The 17,290-nt window shown below is 49.0% G+C and overlaps 1 protein-coding gene across 1 annotated transcript in view; it reads right to left on the reverse strand.

Moving 5' to 3' along the window:
• The window catches only part of APCDD1L (APC down-regulated 1 like), a 56,635-nt gene that overhangs the window by 33,622 nt on the left and 5,723 nt on the right, over positions 1-17,290 (reverse strand). The gene's annotated exons all lie outside the window — the stretch shown is intronic.

The raw sequence follows: 17,290 nt of genomic DNA on the forward strand, positions 1-17,290 counted from the left end.
AAATTGGGATGAGTACTTAGTAAAATAACTTTTGTAAGTTAACTTTATAGGCATTTACAGCATGAGATCAGTGGTTTACAAACATTTTCTGTGAATCACAATCAGAAATACATCTTACATCACCATCTGATATATACGCCTGTGCATACACATGCACTGACACATACATACACAATGAAAACATGCACAAACACATACACATGCACTCACACACAGTGCAAGCATGCATATATGCACACACATGCACTGACACACAATGCAAGCACGCATACATGCACACATGCACTCACACACAATGCAAGCATATACACACATACACATGCACTTACACACAATGCAAGCATGCACACATGCATACACATGCACTCACACACAATGCAAGCATGCATACACGCATACACATTCACTCACACACAATGCAAGCATGCACACATGTGCACTCACAATGCAAGCATACACACACATATACATGCACTCACACACAATGCAAGCATGCACATATGCATACACGTGCACTCACACACAATGCAAGCATGCACATATGCATACACGTGCACTCACACACAATGCAAGCATGCATACCCACATACACACGCACTCACACACAATGCAAGCATGCATACATGCATACACGCACTCACACACAATGCAAGCATGCACACACACATACAGATGCACTCACACACAATGCAAGCATGCACACACACATACAGATGCACTCACACACAATGCAAGCATGCACACACATATATATGCACTCACAGTGCATGCACACAGGCACATAAACATGCACATAATGGAAACAAAAGTTTCAGGAAACAATATTGGCTCTTAGTATGAGACATCCACTCCCAAGTATTCTCTTCTCTTTCATTAAGAAAGGACACTGGTTGGGCCCCACTAATGTGAGTCATGAGCCATTAAGAGATCATCACTGTGATTTTGGTAACTCTAGCACATTTACACCCAGCAACAAGTCTAAGAAGGTTCCTAAGAGCCTTATTTGTAAAAGCCAAAAGCTAGAGACAAACGAGATGATGGTAGATAGAAGAAGAGAAAAATAACTTGCAGCTTCCTCACACATTGGAATATTATCCAGAAGTGAAAATGGAGGAACTACAGCCACACCTAATAGTGTGCTCACACCTTAGAAACATAATATCGAGTGCCAAAAGCAAACACAGAAGAATACATACAGGGAGCTATGACTTTCATCAACCTCAGGAACAAGCACAGCTAAAAAAAATACCCCGTTTAGGGGGCACCTGTACCCTAAAAAAAACCAAGGAAAAGATAAACACAAAATTCAGAAAGGGAGAACAGGTGAGTGGACAAAGACATGGGCAACGTTGTGCTTTTTGGGATGAGGGCTGGGCTCACGGGTGTCCACATTATGTTCACAGCTGACCTTTAACAACACGACACCAGAGTTAGGGGCACCAGCGCCCCACACAGTTGAAAATCTACCGGTAACTTTCAACTCCCCCAAAACCTAACTATTAATAGTCTACAGTTAACCAGAAGCCTTACTGATAACATAGTCAATTCACACATATTTTATATACAGTATGTATTATATACTGTATTCTTACAATAAAGTGAGCTAGAGAAAAGGTTATTGACAAAATCATAAGGAAGAGAAAATATTTAGTATTCATTAGGTGGAAGTGGATCATCATAAAGGTCTTCATCCTCACCATCTTCATGGTGAGTAGGCTGAGGAGGAGGAGGAAGAGGAGGGGCTGGTCTTGCTGTCTCAGGGGCAGCAGAGGCAGAAGAAAATCTGGGGATAAGTGGACCTGGGCAGGTGAAACTCATGTGGTTTAAGGGTCAACTGCATTTCTTTTTTCTTTTCTTTTCTTTTTTTACTTTTCTTTTCTTTTCTTACTTTTCTTTTCTTTTCTCTTCTCTTCTTTTCTTTTCCTTTCCTTTTTTTTTTGAGTCAGGGTTTCATTCTGTCGCATAGGCTAGAGTACAATGGGATTGGCTCACTGCAGCCTCAAACTCCCGGGCTCAAGCCATCCTCTGGCCTCAGCCTCCTGAGTAGCTGGGACTACAGGTGTGCACCACTGCCACACTCAGCTAATTTTTAATTTTGTTTTTGGTAGAGATGGGGTCTGGCTATGTTGCCCAATCTGGCCTCAAACTCCTGGCCTCAGTGATCCTCTTGCCTCAGCCTCCCAAAGTGTTGGGATTATAGGTGTGAGCCACTGTGCCTGGCTGTCAACTGTGTTTCAAAGTATACATATACTTTGTAGTCCTCAAATATCTAATAAAAATGCACATTTGATCAAGTCAGTCCTGTTGAAAGCCCCTTCCATTCTGAAGTGCTATGAGCCCTGTACTTTGCCTGTGATTCCTGTCTCACGATCATCTCCTGGCATTCTGCACCCACTGAGCGCCTGGCAGTTCCTTGGCCACACCCCACTTGTACCCACCCTGGGGCCTGTGCGCTTGCCGGTCTGTCTGCCAGGAATGCTCTTTTTGGGCCTTCTGGCTCATTCTCCTCCTTCAGCTCAAGCGTCTCCTCTTCAGTGAGAACACCCCTATGACCTTGTCTCAAGGTGGGCCCTCTGGTGTCCCCTGGAGCCTGCTGCCCCCTGCACTCCTCCATAAACAATAGTGGGGTCCTTTCTGGTCACTGCCTGCTGGACACTGGCCCCAACTGGTGCAGATTGGACGCTTAGTGCTCACATGCCTCCTTCAGCCAAAGGGAGGGCTGAGGACACCTCTGTCTCCCTCAACTTGTCATCTGCCAACCCTAGTGTCGTACCTGCCAGAGTCACATGACAAATATGGAGCTCTAGGACCAGTGGCCTCGTTTGAGGGCCCGGTGCAAATTGAAAATACACGGCCCCTTGTTCAAAAAGTTTTAAGAGTTTCAAGACGATGATGGCAGAGTGTTAAGGCCAGTGTGGGGCCCTTCTGAGTGTGGGACCGTGTGCCTGACTGCATGGATGGTGTGCCCAGGAAGCTGGCCCTTGGGGCCAGATAGAAGCCTTATCAAACGCTGCAGGGCTGGGGGCCACAGTGGCATGGCCTTAGTCTGAATGGGCCTGACCTTCTAGGCTGAGCTGCCTCCTTGAGCCCCAGCAACACTTGCTCTTCAACCCCCCTGTGCCCCGAGGGCAGGGACCTCGACTGCATCCTCCAGAGGTTGAAGCCCAGGCTGAACCCAACACGTCTAGGTTGGAACTCAGGCCCTGCCCCTTCTGAGTGAGGTGGCTTTGGGTAAGAAGCCTCAGTGCCCTCGTCTGTCGCGGGGTCAGAGACATGTTTGGGGGAAAGGGGTGAGGTGGGTTGAGAGCCTCACTGGGGGTCGCACACACATGAAGGTGTGACCCATGCCATCACCACCTCCTATAGCAACACAGAACCAGAAACCTGTGCCTGCCACACTGCGCCGTGGCCCGGCACCTGGCTGGGGTCCCCACATGCCCTTGTCTCCCCAGCTGCTGCCAGGGCCATCAGCGGAGTGGGACCCAGCCTCCCCACCCTCCAGCCTTGAGGGCCCCGGGTCCCCCTCTCCAGGCTGGGCCCCTGTGCCCACATCCCCCATCCTTGGCCTGAGTTACAGAGGGGGCGGTGGCTGCGCTTGAGGCCCTACTCCATTGAGGGTCAATGACATACCGTCTTTAGGATAATTTTTATGAGCGGATGAGAGCAGGGGCGTTTCTATTCAGTCCACTTTTCCTAGGGTTAATGAGTTCAGGTTGGTTTTCTGAATCCTAAAAAAGGCCTTTTTGTGTGCACAGCAACTGCTTTATTCAGCCATAACCTGTGCCCAGCCTGGGTCAGCTGTGGGAGAGGCTGGGGAGGGACTGTGACAGTGGGGTCAGAGGGGCTCGCAGTGGGCAGGGAGCCAGGCCCCAGGCAAATGGTCCTGTTGTTGCCAGGGGGCACCTGCTGTGCTTGCCAGAGGCTGTAGCAGCCCCTCACGGGCAGGTGCCAGGCTGGGGCAGGGTTGTGGCCCAACGAGACAGCCTGGCGCCTGCCCCCAGGCCAGGCAGAGGGACAGACATTGCTCAAATCATCTCATGGATGAAAACAGAATGACAAATACTGACTCAGTGCTTGGAGGAAGCCCAGCGAGGGGGCTACCTGAGTCTGGGAGCTCAGAAAGCCCACCTGGGAAGCGACAGGGGAGAGAAAGGTGGGCCCCGTGGGCCTGAGCAACGGCAGGTGCAAGGGTTCTGAGGTGAGTGGGCTCCATGTGGCCAAGGAAGACACAGAGCTAATGTCGGGGGTCAGCATGGGGCAGACAGGCCGGGAGGGTGCAGGGGCCAGAGCAGGCCCTGAGGCTCAGGTGAGCTGGGCGGTTTGGTCTTTATCCTGACACCAGAAGTCCTTGGGGTGTTACAGGCAGAAGCTGCAAGGAAGAGTGGAACTGGGCATGGGAGAGTGGAGGAGGGCTGGGAGACCCCGAGGGGATGCCCCTGAGGGGGCCAGGCCAGGGTGGGTGAGGCCTGAGCCTGGCATGGAGGAAAGGCACCCCCTACGAGCAGCGCTGAGGAAGAGTGGTCAGTTAGACTCTGGCCAGTGTCCAGTGAAATAAAAAACAAGTAACTCAAACTATGTAAAAAAGAAAAGTCACGATGCAAATTTGCATATGTATACTAGAAGGTCTGAACTTGCAGACACCAGCCAGTGACAGGGGCCCTTTGAGGAGTGAGGCCATGCAGGGGACAGCTCGAGAAAGACAGGGCTCCAGGGTCAGCAGCCTGGACACCAGAGGTCACAGGATGGGGGATGAGGAGGGGGTTGGCGGGAGTATGGGAGCTGGTGAAAGGGGCCTCCTGGGGGTGAGGGGGCATGCAGCAGGTGGAGGCTGAGGGGCAGATGCGGGTTTCGGGGAAGGAAGCTGTAGCATGACTGAAGCCTTAGGCCTGGCCACAGCTGCCCTGGAAAGTGGGTTCTCCCTGGGGGAGTCTCTGTGCCATGGGGAGAGGGCCCACTAGGAGGCCCAGGGAACAGACGCCTTGCATCGTGTCCACAGATGGGGTGTTAAAACGAGAGGAATTTACATTCTCATCCTGCTGGAGGCCATGAGTCTGGGCTCATGAGTCTGGGCTCAAGGTGTGGGCTGGGTTGGTTCCTTCTGAGGCTGGGCCGGGATTGTTCCAGGCCTTTCTTGTGGCTTGTAGATGGCCATCTTCTCCCTGCGTCTCTTCACATCGTCTTCCTTCGACGCAGGTCTGCGTCCAAATGTCCCCTTTCTATGAGGATACTAGTCATGCTGGATGAGGGCCCACCTGAATGGCCTCATTTTAACTTGATGACCTCTGCAAAGACCCTGTCTCCAAATGAGGTCACACATGCTGAGGCCCTGGGGGTCAGGACTTCAACATATGGATTTGGGTAGGGGACACAATTCAACCGGCAGCACTTACTGAAGATCACATGGCTGGTGGAGAAGGGACCTTGTGCGGCCTCTATTAATAGATTCTCATATTAAAAGATAAGTCTCATGCAGAGAAGCAGAATTCCCTGTACACACACCTCAATCATTTCTCTCCCTTCTCGGCAGCAACAACCATTATCGGTTTGTGCATCTCTCCAGATCTTTTCCTGTGGGGGCATATGCATAAATATATGTCCCGAGGAGGGGTGCAGTGGTGGGCTGTTTTTAAAATAAAATTCAAATCCCTGTTATGATGAAAAACTGGCTAATGAACATTATGTTTCAAAACAGACTGAGGCGTTTTCATGCTAACTATGGCGTTCTTTGTCTCATTTGCAATGGAAAAGTCCCTTGTTTCAAAAAAATACATTATTAAGAGGCCTTACAATACAAACCACATTTTCCAATTCAATAGCGTACAAGGTCAGCCAAGCAAAGACAATGCAAGCTAGCTTCAAAAGCGTCTTGCTCAAGAGTGAAATTTGTTCGGAAGGGCAGCATTCTAATCCGAGCCGTGGGGTAGTCTGGTTGTGGCGTTGCTGAAATTTCAGCCTCCAAAATGAACCCCTTCGGTAATTGAGAACCTATTAAAGGAGCTTAAATGCAGTTTCAGATATTGCATTTCCTGATTAACAAGGATATAATTTCTTGAAGAAAGAAAGAAAAAAAGGATTCTGTTAATATCATTGGTTTTCCTGAATCGGCCCTTGTACAGGAAGAAAGGCCAGGAGCTGCTGGCCTGGGGGGAAGCTGATAGGGACACACTTGGGCGGGAAGAGGGTGTTGAGGGCCCGGCAGGGCAGAGGGAGGAGGTCCGGGAGAGTCTGTCTGGCCTGGCCACCTGAGTTCTGTTTGGACTTTGAGACCAGCTGAAGCCACACCTCCCAGCCTGATAACCTTGGCCTCCACCTGCAGTCAGCCTCCCTGGTTGCGGGTGCTGAGCTAGAGCCATCTCTAGAAAATGCCTCCTCCTCCTCTGTCCAAAAGCTCCTCTGTCATTGGAGACACATCCCCATGTGCCCTCATGGCGGGCATCATCTGCAGCCCCTGGCACTGCTTTTGGACCCCTGAGGCCATGGGCACCTGCCTCACATCTCTTCCTCCCTTCTTGGAGTCTCATCTCCATCCCACGTCTGTGGGTGGCTGGTTCCCACCTTGGCTGCAGAACCCTTTAACTTCTCATTTCATTCCAATAATGAGGACACAATTTTGGCTGCTCTGATGCAGACCCACAGTAAAAGTCACCGCAGTGAGGTGGAACTTGACTTTTCTTCTGCGGGAGGGACAGTTGGGGCCAGTGCGATGGCTCTGCCCAGGTTCCTTCTGGTGTGTGGCTCTGCCCCATCCCTAGGTGTGACCTTCATCGGCATGGTCCAACTGAGCTCACAGCAGGTCCGTATTTCTACTAGGGGAAGGAAAACGGGCTGTGTGTCCTCCTGGTGGCCACACTGCTGGCCACACCTAGCTGCAAGGGAGGTGGGGAAACCTTCTACCACCTCTGGACGGCCACATGGCCAGCTAAGACAGGGCTTTGCCACAGTGAGAGAGGAGGGGAATGGAACCCAAGGGAAGCCTGCAGTATCCCCACACCTCCCCTCAGTTGTCCACACCTATGGCGACACCTGTCTAGGAGGAATTTCCTCCTGCAATAACCCTCAGCCTCCAGTTTCTCAGTCTCTTCTCATGCCAGCCTTACCTCTGCAATTTGGTCTCAAAAATACCGATCACCCCATCCCACTTCCTTGCCCTCAAGAGCTGTTGGATTGGGCACCAGAACTGCCCTTGGACAAGCTGTGGCTCCTTCCTCCCTCCATCCACCTCAGTGCCCTTCCCAAGCACGTTCATAGGAAGGGGCTCCTGGCCCCTACCTGCTCCTGCTCTGTGGGCAATGCCCCTTCACACCCTGCTTCCACCCCAGGACAATGGAACTGCACCCTCAGAGGGAGGGCACCCCTGTGCCAAACACCCCACCCATCCCTGTCCCTCCTCTCTCCAGCTTCCCTCCCTAGCCCCATCTCCCTCTCTGTCTCTCTTGAGTCTTCAACTTCTTTTTTTTCTCTCATAAGTATGCAAACCTGCTCCACTGTCTCTCACCGTCCCTGGCCTCCCTTTGTTCATTTACTCTTTCAACAGATATTTTGTATGTGTGCCTACTACAGACTGGGCACTTCCATCTCACACCAAGATTGTTCTTTTAAAAAAACACATGTAAATATTTTAGTTTTTAAATAGAGCTGGAGCCTAGAAAAACAAAAACAAATTCCAAAGTGCTCTAAACTGAACGGCATAAGGTGAAGCTTCTTTCTCCTTCTACCCTAGTCCCTCCCTCCCAAAGCAAAAATTATTATCAGATTTTTCAGCATTTTTTCTGGGGGGAAATGCATATGTGAATTTAAAGCACTCTGTTTTGATTTTTTCGCTTAATTTGTAGAGACAGTTTCCCATCGACACAAAGTCATCTTTCTACTACGTTCTCTTTCTGGCTGTAAGATGTTCCCATCTGTGGATGCATCACAACGGATTCAGTCAGCATCTAATGAGGGGCATGCTGGGGCTTCTGGCATTTGCTACCCTCCCACCCCAAGCATGAACGTCACCAGTGGGATCCCGGGGGTCATATCTGGCCCGCTCTGGGCCAAGGGCATCCTGATGGCTCTGTTTGTGTTCACCTCTCCATCCCCAGCCCCAGTCCTGCACCTGGCCCATAGCAGGTCCTTGGAAATGCCTGAGAATGAATCTTCACAAGCTACTTGCTATATTCTTTCATTTAATCCTTTTGGCAGTGTTTTAGTGTTTTGAGATAGGGAAGTGTCATGCCCTCTCTTTACAGGAAAGGACACCAAGGCTCCTTGTCTTTCCCTGTCCACCCAATGGCTTTTCTTTCGGCTCACACCCTCACCACAGCCACCCACGCTCTGAGGACATCCCATCCTTCCTCCAGGCCACACCTTTGACTACCCCCGGACATTCATCCTGGCTAAGGAAGCCACCGTCTACCAGGAAAACCCTTCGCTGCACTCCCCACTAGCCAGTTGCCCAGTCCAGGGAGTTTTGCCTTTTGTGGGCTCTCCAAGCTGTCCACTTCCCCCAGCCCTCCCACTCCTCCAGATGCACCCCAGCTTTGGGTGAAGCCATCAATCCTGGCCACCGCTACCCAGGCTCCCTGAGGGTTAGCACTCTGCCAGGTACCCCACAGTGTGACATGTGACATGCCCACTTTAAAGATGAACCCCTGGGAACCCCTCCTTGAGGCTAAGATCTGGAATACTACCAGTCTTATTGAAACCTTCTGTCCCATCCCCAGGGGTAACTTTAGTCCTGAAGTTTGGACAAGTCATTCCCTTGAATGATTATGATGGACCAGATAGTCTACAGTGTCTACCTTTAAATATATTTCTTTTCTTGTTTGTAAGAGCCTCTGTTGGTGGCTGAACTGTATTCTCCCCAAATTCATATGTTAAAGCTGTAACCCCCTGTACCTCAGAGCATAACTGTATTTGGAGACAGGGCTTTTAAGGAGGTGATTAAGTCAAAATGAGGCCATTAGAGTGGGCCCTAATCCAGTCTGACTGGTGTCCCTGTAAGAAGAGGAAATTTGGACACACGGAGAGACACCACTGATGTGTACCCACAGAATAATGGCCGTAGAGGGCACAGCTAGAAGACAGCTACCTACAAGCCAGGGAAGGCAGGCTCTGCAGAAACCAACCCTGCAGACACCTTGATCTCTGACTTCCAGCCTCCAGAGCTGGGCAAGAAAGAATTTCCAATTTGTGTGAAGCCAGACAGTCTGTGTTCTTTGTTATGGCAGCCATAGAAAGCAAATACAGACCTCTCATCCAGTTCATCTCCAAGTCCTGACAGTTCCACCTACACTCGCACAGGGGAAGGGTCTCACCTCTCTCTAACCCTACAGATATAACCAAGCCACTGTCACCACTTTCCATGGATGCATTTCCACTCAGCAACCAGAGAGCCTTTTTGAGCCCGAAAACCTGCCTCTGGCTTTCCAAAGCCCTTAAGCTTGGCTGTGACCCTCTTCATGGCCTGCTCATCCTGTCCTCTTGTCCCTTTACTCTCTAGCAGCCATCCTGACTTTCCTTCAGTTGGTTCCTTTCATCCTGGATCTTCTAGCACTGGCTCCTTTTCATCTCTTAGGACTGGGCTGCAATGTGGCCTACTTGGAGAAGCCTTCCAGATACGCCCCATCTACTAGCCCACCTCCCTGGTCACTCTCCCCACTCCCTTTCTCCTCTCCTCTCACAGTGCTTGTCACCATCTGCCATTGTCTTGTGTTTTTTTGTTTTGTTTTGTTTTGAGTCAGAGTCTCACTCTGTCACCCAGGATGGAGTACCGTGGTGCAATCTCGGCTCACTGGAACCTGTCTCCAGGGTTTGAGTGATTCTCCTGCCTCAGCCTCCCAAGTAGCTAGGATTACAGGTGCCCACCACCATGCCAGGCTAATTTTTGTATTTTTAGTAGAAAGGGGGTTTCACCATGTTGGCCAGGCTGGTCTTGAACTCCTGACCTCAAGTGATCCACCCGCCTCGGCCTCCCAAAGTGCTGGGATTACAGGCGTGAGCCACCGCATCCGGCCTTTGGTGTATTTGTTTTCTAATCTGTATGTCCTACCTCTGCCCCATCCCACCAACTAGATTGCAAGTCCCATGAGGTCCATGCCAGGCTCATTTTGTTCCCTGTTATAACCCTGGGGTGTAGAACAGTGCCAGGCACGTAGTCAGCACCCACTGAATGCTTGTTGAAGAACTGAATACTTGAATGAAGAGACATTCTCACCACTGAGTTGAAGTTATAGGACATTATCTACAAACATAGTAAAGACATGCTTACTCATTTAAGCTCTCCTAAATTAGAATTTGAAGTAGAGAGAGAAAGAAGTTTGTCTTTGTATTTAAGCAGAACAAAAAAAAAAAAAGAAAAGAACTTTCTAAGCAAATTATCTATGTAAACAGGGAATATGTTTCACCCACTTAATAATGAAGTCCAGCCGCTCTGGTCGCAAACACTCTTAGAAGCTCTTTAGCAATAAATATGCAAATTACAAATTTTTCCACGTTCTTGTTGAAGCTCTTACAGGGCTCTAGAGACTCAGGGGCGCAACCTCTCTTCCTTAGGTCCCCGTCAGCAACAATAATGAATGTCCTGGGTGGCAGTGGACGTGACTCTTTACATGGGACCGGAATTCCGACTTTTCCGGAAGTCAGGCTTCCCCTAACCACCATCAGAGGCAGAAATGCACGTCTCTGAATTTCCCTAAGGCAGCATTTACAGTCCCTGAAAGGTTGGGGGTGGGGTTTCCTAGCAAAATGCAGCTAGCCACGCAATCATGTAGGTTATGATCTTCTCGGAGATTTTGATGGTTACCTTGAAGTGATTTCCTGCGAGGGGCAGACGGAAATGCAAAAGTATTGCAAGACTGTGGGAGAAACAACAAATCCAAATGCTGATCATCATAAAAGCCCAGGTACTTTCACTCACTGGCAAGTTGGTCTTAATTTCAGTCTGTGGGTTGCTGTTAAGGAAATTGGAGTCCATCAGAATTTGGTTAAAGCTGATGGGCCAAACAGTAGACTTCAGTTTCAAACTATCTAGAAACCATACCCAACCACGAAAAACACATGTTAAAGCAATTCTAAGTGTACATTTCAAAGAACAAGTAATTTTGTTTTACTATGGCCACTGGTAATTCCAGGCTAAATACAGCCATGTCGTGCTCTCCTGTATCTACATATACTTTTGGAAAAGAGTAGGGTTGGGTATGAGCTATTGCTTTTCCTCCCTCTTTCTATATGATTTAATATTGAGGCTTGGGGAAGGCAGCTCAGATTTTGTTTTTAACGCACATTGAGCTCTAGGGGTAGTGAACAATAGGGGTGTACAGCACATATACTATTTAGCTAACTGTTCAGAGGGCATGGTCTCAAACTTTGTAGGCATATAGGTTAGCTGCTTTGGTTGTAAGCAACAGAAGCAACATCTGACTCATGTAAGCTAAAAAGGGACTTCTTGGATGGCCATGGATCCAAGGGATGCTCTGGGAGTGCAGTTGGTGGGAACCACTCTGCACTTTCTCCAGGACACTCCGTGGGCAGAATGTGCTTAGCTTCTGGTCACTGCCCTTAAAGTTCAAAGTCCTGGAGCAAGCATCCCATGAGCCCATCTGGAGACTCACACCTCAGGTGGAGAAGAAGCACCTTGACTGATGAGTCCTCTAGAACTGGAGTCAATGAAATTCTGCTATAGCAAAAGAAGGAGGAATGGAGCCCAGGCAGGCAAAACTGGTACCTGTCCACTGCAGTTTTGTTTCTAGCAGAGAAGGACTTGAGATGGGGGAGAGGAGACAGCAGATTGCTCAGGGCAAAGGCTCCATGGCTAATGGTACCAACAAGTAGCCCAATGCATCTCCCTGGCTTTGGTAAAGGATCCAATCTTCCCTGGCTCTTCTCTGTGATGAGCAAGAGGTCTTCTTGCCTCTGAGACAACCATGTGAACAGACTGTTAGCACCTCAGGGCCCCCAGGGAGCAGTGAGTTCTGGGCTTATTGGGTCTGGCCTTTCACGCATTCTGGATGGTTCCTAAGCAGCCATGAGGCCATCAGGCGGCAGTCTTCCCAGGCTTCTGCTTCTTCAGAAGCACCCTAGCCCAGTAGCGTCTATTTCTTCAGGTGTCAAGTGGTGATAAATAGCAGTACCTAAACCACAAGACAGTTGTGTAGAAATAATATAATGCTCCTACAGTGTTTCATAAGGGCAAGTGCCCAATGGACGTTAGGTATTGCTGACATTGATCCACCCACAGCTACAGTGTAGCCTCAGTCACGCTAGTGGGGTTCCAGTTCCCTGTTCTGAAGCCCCAACCACAAGACTGAGGGCACCTTTGGCAAGCACCTCTCCTCACAGCAGGGAGGGCACAGGGCCTTATCTAAACATCTGGATGTTTGGGGCCCCGATGTTCCCCAAATCCATTCCCAGGAACATCGACCTGCCTAAGAGCATCTGGACTACCCAGGACCCCCAGTTCTGTAGGTGATCCCACTTCTGACACCAGGACCAAGTCCTGCAGCCAGGTCAGGTTTCACTTCTCCAACCTCAACCTCTGTTACATTTCTAACCAGCCTCTCTTGCTGAAGTCCTAGCAAATTCAGGAGGTTACAAAACTGTGAAGCTGTAAACCCAGCTCTTTTCCTTGAACCCCCAGCCTCAGATGGAACTGATCCTATAGAAAATACAGAGAAAAACATAGAGACAAAGAAAGAATTTTCTCATAATTCCCCCTCCCAGAGATAACTGCTCATTTCATATGTTTTCTTTTTTTATTTAAAAAAGGATGCCTCCTCCATGAAAACATAATTAGAATCAAATATACTATATTGTGTTTCTTTTTAAATTTTTTACAAATTATTATTATTTTTATTTTTTGTAGAGACAGGGTTTCCCTTTGTTGCCCAGGCTCATCTTGAACTTCTGAACTCAAGTGATTCTCCCACTTTGGCCTCCCAAAGTGCTGGGATTACAGGCATGGGCCACTGTGCCTGGCTCATTGTGTTTCTTGTTCTAACATTATGTCATAAATATCCTCCCATGTCAGTCAATTTTTTTTTGGATATATAATTTTTTATGTATGCATAATGCCTTCAAGATGTATTTAAGTCATTGCCTGTTGTTGGGTATTTAAATTTTGGCCTCCTGACCTCCCTTCCCTCTCTGGAACCCTGGATATGGTTTGGCCCTGTGCTACTCACCTTTCAACTGTTGGATGATCATGTTACTTCTCAAATTCCATTTCCCAGAAACACCTGGTGCCATCCCACCCACCAGAGTGGGCCCTTTGGATACAACACTAGGCATTTTGGACAAAATTGCAACACTGCAAAATATACTGAAGTCCTAACTCTAGTACCTCAGATTGTGACCTTATTTGGAAATAAGGTCACTGCAGGTGTAACTAATTAAAATGAGGTCCTACTGGAGCAGGGTGAGCCCTAAATCCAATATGACTGGTGTGCTTATTAGAAAAGGAGATGAGACACAGTGATAGAGACACACAGGGAGAAGAGGTCCACATGGCAATGGAGGTAGGAACTGAAGTGATGGGTTTAAAGCCAGGGAATGCCAAGGACTGCTGGCAAATACCAGAAGCTGGAAGAGGCAAAGGAGATTCCCTTCTACAGGCTTCAGAGGGAGCATGGCCCCACTGATACCTTGATTTTGGATGTCTGTTGTTCCAAGCCCCCCACTTTGTAGTACTTTGTTATGACAGCCCCAGGAAACAAACACAAACTCCCCAAATCCCCACTTCCCAGAAACACCTAGTACCATCCTAGCCACCAGAGTGGGCCCTTTGGATACGTCCCCAGGCAAAAGCAACCTGAGTCCCCTTGCACCTCTGGAAGCAGGAATTTGGGCTTCTCACCTCTTTACCCTTCTGTATACCCCCATCTTCCTCTGACCCATCCAGACACCATTTCTGTCTCTTTCTCTCCAGCCAAGCTCCTGATATCCCAGAAGGAGAAGGTGGCCTTGTAGCCACCCAGAAGAAGCAATGTAGCAGGTCCAAAGGCTGGAATCTGTAGGGCAGTGTCCTGTCACCTTCGTAAATGGTATGAGTGACATCTACGGAGGACTTGCTCTGTGTCTGCTGTGCAGTGAGCTTCCCACATGGACACTCTTATCTACTCAAGCAGCCCTATGGGTTAAACATCATTTTGCAAAGGAGGAAACTGAGGCATGGAGGGATTAAGTGGTGGGGCAGTCAATGGAGCAGCTGGAATGTGAGCCTGGGCAATTGAATTCCGGAGCCCAGCCCATTCTGCAGTCTTTGCAGATGAACAATTAAGATCCTTCTCTCTTCAACAACTCTCAGATTAACATTTAATTGGGGTTTTAAAAAGCTGTTGTTGTTAGCATGTCTGTGGTCTCCTACTGCAATCTTCCCCATTAAGCCATGTTATATAAACAGTCAGCTCAGATGCCTCAGAGTGTGTGTGTCTCCTGGTGCCCAGATTTTGCTTTAATTCATGGTGCTTTCAAAGGCATCAGGGCAGGGAGGTATTTGCATGAACTTGGAGCTGAACTTTCACTGGAGGGTGGCAGTTGAGGCATGAAGCTTGGTGGTCCACAAATCTGGGTTGCTGGGCTTGCTGGCTGGATGACTTGAGTGCCTGGTATCTGATATGGTTTGGCTGTGTCCCCACTCAAATTTCATCTTGAATTGTAACTCCCACAATTCCCAGGTGTCATGGGAAGAGCCTGGTGGGAGGTAATTGAATCACGGGGGCAGGTCTTTCCTGTGCTGTTCTTGAGATAGTGAATAAGTCTCACGAGATCTGATAGTTTTTAATAAAAGGAGTTTCCCTGCACAAGTTCTCTCTCTTTGTCTGCTGCCATCCTTGTAAGATGTGACTTGCTCCTCCTTGCTTTCCACCATGATTGTGAGGACTCCCCAGCCATGTGAAACTGTAAGTCCATTAAACCTCTTTCTTTTGAAAATAGCCCAGTCTCGGGCATGCCTTTATCAGCAGGGTGAAAATGGGGTAATACAATGTCCATGGCACAGAGAGGTTGTGAGGATGAAATGAAGTAATGTGCTAGCACAGTGTTCTGTCTTTTTTCTCTGAGGTAAGTTGGTCTTTCTCCCTCTCCCTGACTCTTTCCCTTCCTCTCCTTCTCCCTCTGCCACATACGCACACCCACCCACCCACCCACACACACACACACCCCGACACACACACAGTGGTAATTTATGGTAGGAATATCTGACCATCTGTTCTCCCCTCTGGGGAATATATACACTTGCTAATAGCCCATGCACCCTTGCATAGGTTTCAATGGAGTGAACACGAAAGAGAAGAGAAACAGCAACTTCTGTTTCAGGAAGCTTGGGTGAACAAACAGCAAGCTGAAAAAAAATTGCAACACATACAAGAGACAGCTACTTTTCTGAATATAAAGAGCACTTACAAATCAATAAGAAAAATGGTTTGAATGTCCCATATGACGAAAGCAGAAAGATGTGACCAGGCAGTTCATTGGAAAAGCAATATGAGAGGTCTATAACACACAAACATTTGCTTCTCCTTGCTCATAATTATAGGAATCCAAATCAAAACCACCAAGCATTGCCAGTGGCACGATTTTTAAGAAGTAATAATACAAGGGTTAGTGAAGATGTAAGAAATGAGTGCTCTCCTAGGTCACCCATGGGGGTGGTGCTGGTACAACTCATTTGGAAAAAAAGCTGGTGGGAGAATTTAGCAAACACACTTTGCCACGGCAATTCCACTGCTAGGTATTTCCACTAAAATTTGCAGGTGAAGGGGAGGCTGGCAGCAGGGAACAGAGTTCTAGGCAGAAGAAACAGCCTATGCGTGCATATGGAGGTTGTGGTGGGAAGGAATGCAGCTGATGGACAGGCTGGTGGGCTCTGAGTGACTGCTTCATGGTGGTGCTTCCAGCCCAGCAGCCACTATCCTCCCTAAGAAGAAAGAGAGGTTATCTGTGAAGTGTGTGGAGATGACTGTCACATGGGGATCAAGGAGCACGGGGAGGGGAGAGCACAGAGAGAGTGAACATGGCTGAGACTGTGTCCATAAATCAAGAGAGACTCCAGCTGATGTGCTTTACATCTTGACAGCATACAAGGGTTTTAAATCTCAAAATGCCCCCTGAAGTGGTTGACATCCTCGATTAGATGTTGGCATTGGTGGTGGGAGGAAGAGATGAGGACAATGGAGCAGAGGACTGGCGGAGGGGAGGTGGCTGGGGAGGCCCTGGAGGAGCTGAGGAGGGCCTCTGCGGCAGGGCCCTTCAGTGCAGCTGTGACTGGGGTTCCCGTCTGCCACTGCTTACACTATGTTGGGTATATGAGCGATTACTGAGTACCTACTATGTGCCAGGCACTGTTCTAGGGACCCGGGAAATAACTGTCGATAAAACAGGCCTTCTTCTTGTGCAGCCTACTTTGTAGTGAGGAACAGACTGTAAACAGAGAAACAGGTAATGATAGGCCACGGTGTATGGAGAGTGAGGGGTGCCGTGCAGAAAGGCAGAGCGGGGTACTGGGAAAGACTGTGTGCACATGCGTGAGTGTGCGTGAGTGTGAGTGTGCATGTGTGTCTGTGTGCGCACGTGTGTGTGCATGTGCATGCGTGTGTGTGTGTGTGTGTGTGTGTGTGTGTAGTCAACGAGTCAATTTTAGCCTTCCTTTAGCCTTCCGGGAAGGCCTCTCAGAGAAGGTAACATCTGAGTAGATACCTGAGTGGAAGAAGGAGCCAGAAGAATGTTCCAGGCAGAGGGAAGAGGGCGTGAAGGCCCCGAGGGAGTCGTGCTGCCTATGTGGAGGCCAAGCCAGGAGCTGCCCAGGTAGTTGGTGCTGAGTGAGGAAGCAGGCAGGACCAGGGCGGGCCGGGTGCTGTGAGCCACGTCAGGGCCTTTGGATTGGGCTTTACTCAGGGGTACTAAAATCCTTCTCGTTTCCCTGATGATGAAACTGAAGACGACACTATGATATCAATGGGCACAGACGGTACCTCTAGCTTTGCCTGTCCAAGTTTCCAGTTTGCAAATGAGTCTTAGCTATACCCCTGCCTAGCTCTTCTTGGGCAAGTCACCTACTTCTCTGGGCCTCAGTTTCTTCATCTGTCAAACGGGAGTGAAAACCTCCACCTTCCAAGAGTGTTGTAAGATGGGACTAACAACTCACCTCAAATGCTGCTGTAAGTCAGGAGCTGAGCCTGGGCCCTGGTGGACACAGAGAAGGCTCAGTAAGTATAGCCCATCACTGTCACTGTCATTATTACCAGGCTCTGAATGGGGGCAGGGAGAAGTGAGGGACCAAAACAGCCATTGATAGCACATGTGCTGGCTTACG

This window comes from Pan paniscus, chromosome 21 (genome assembly GCF_029289425.2).
Source record: "Pan paniscus chromosome 21, NHGRI_mPanPan1-v2.0_pri, whole genome shotgun sequence".
Taxonomy (NCBI): domain Eukaryota; kingdom Metazoa; phylum Chordata; class Mammalia; order Primates; family Hominidae; genus Pan; species Pan paniscus.